The sequence below is a fragment of the Trichechus manatus genome, unplaced genomic scaffold (assembly GCF_000243295.1).
Source record: "Trichechus manatus latirostris isolate Lorelei unplaced genomic scaffold, TriManLat1.0 scaffold00095, whole genome shotgun sequence".
Lineage (NCBI taxonomy): Eukaryota > Metazoa > Chordata > Mammalia > Sirenia > Trichechidae > Trichechus > Trichechus manatus.
In genome coordinates this window covers 974,574-976,601 of record NW_004444031.1, presented here as the reverse complement: position 1 = coordinate 976,601, position 2,028 = coordinate 974,574, and positions in this window count along the sequence as shown.

Sequence of the window (2,028 nt, the reverse complement as noted above, 5' to 3'; positions counted from 1 at the left end):
TACATAGCCACAGGGCTGACAAACTCAAGATCAGCATGTCAGAGAGTAGGGCTGTTGCTTACAGGCTGCTAAGATCTATGAATCTCAAGATTGGCAGGCAAGATCACAGGTAAGCTGCTAGCTCAAGTCCCAAGAACCAGAGGTCAGATGAACAGAAGCCAGCTGCAGGATCCAGAACGAGCAAAAGCCCACAAACCTTGCCAGAATGTCCACTTATATTCAATGCAGGCCACACGCCCAAGGAAACTCCCATTCATCTGATTGGCTACTCACAGTAGATCCCTCCATGGAGGTGATCACATGATATCAAATCTCATCATGGAAGTGATCACATCATACGGCTATCAAACCACTGAGAATCATGTCCCAGCCAAGATGACACAACCTTACCTATCGCACTGTATAAGGCTTGATTCCTTGTCTGTAAAATGAGAACAATCATAATAAGGACTTGCTGTTGCAGTTGTTGTTACTTGCCGACAAATCAGCTCCAACCTTTTGTGTAACAGAAAGAAACATTGCTCAGTTTCCTGTGCCGTCTTCAAGATCGTTGGTTTGAGTCCATTGTTTCAGCTATTGTGTCAATTCACCTCATTGAGGGTTTATATTATTGTGTAGTTATAAGGATTAAGTGAATTGATTTAAATAATATATTCAGAAAAGTCTTTGGCACAGAGTGATCGAGTTGTAGTCTTTCTTTCTCTCTCTCTCTCTTTCTTTTTACATCCTCTGTATTCTAGGTTCCTATCTCTATATCTTAAGCCTTCCAAAGGAATCGATATTTGCTAGGAGCCAGCATATACTCTCAGCTCAGTTTATGTTTATCTTATTTCTTAATTTATTATGTATTATGAAAGATAAGAGAATAGAGAACTAGCTCTCTGAAGGAATGAAAGAAAATGTAAATGCAGCAAAACAGTATTGTTTTGTTTGGGCTCTAACTTTATTAAAATTTTACCCACAGTACTTGTTTTTTTTTATTTCTTGGTATAAGATGTTTCAAACATTAGGGACACAGTGGCCAATTTTTTAAAGTCATCCTGGGCATGAAATTCCACTCCCTTAAGACTGTCATGGTATGTAAAATAATAGTCTTATTAACTGGTTGTCCTTGTAGGCTTATGGGTATTATCCTATCACTGACAGCACTGTACTTCAGGATAGATCTTCAAATGTTTCAGGAATCAAATTGACTACATTTGTGGAAAGAGATAATGGAAAAAATTCAATATTATCAGTCAGAACAAGGACAGGGGACTGACTGTGAAACAGAACCATCATTGCTCATATGCAAGTTCAAGTTGAAGCTGAGGAAAATTAAAACAAGTCCACAAGATCCAAAGTATGACCACAAGTCTATCCCACCTGAATTTAGAGACAATCTCAGGAATAGCTTTGACACATTGAACACTAATGACAGAAAACTAGACAAGTTCTGGAATGACATCAAGGACAGCATACATGAAAAAAGCAAAAGGTCATTAAAAAGACAGGAAAGAAAGAAAAGACCAAAGTGGATGCCAGAAGAGACACTGAAAGTTGCTCCTGAATGTTGAACAACTAAAGCAAAAGGAAGAAATGATGAAGCAAGAGTTGAACAGAATATTTCAAAGGGCAGCTCGAGAAGACAAGGTAAAGTATTATAATGAAATGTGCAACGACCTGGAGTTAGAAAAGCAAAAGGGAAGAACAAGCTAGGCATTTCTTAAGCTGAAAGAACTGAAGAAAAAATTCAACCCTTGAGTTGCAATATTGAAAGATTCTATGAGGAAAATATTAAAAGACACAGGAAGCATAAAAACAAGATGGAAGGAATACAAAGAGTCACTGGACTAAAAATGGATGTTCAGCCATTTCAGGAAGTAGCATATGATCATGAATCAGTGGTACAGAATGAAGATGTCCAAGCTACACTGAAGATATTGGAGGAAAAAAAAAAAGCTCCAGGAACTGACGGAATACCAGTTGAGATGTTTCAACAAACAGATGCAGTGTTGAAAGTACTCACTCATTTATGCCAAGAAATTT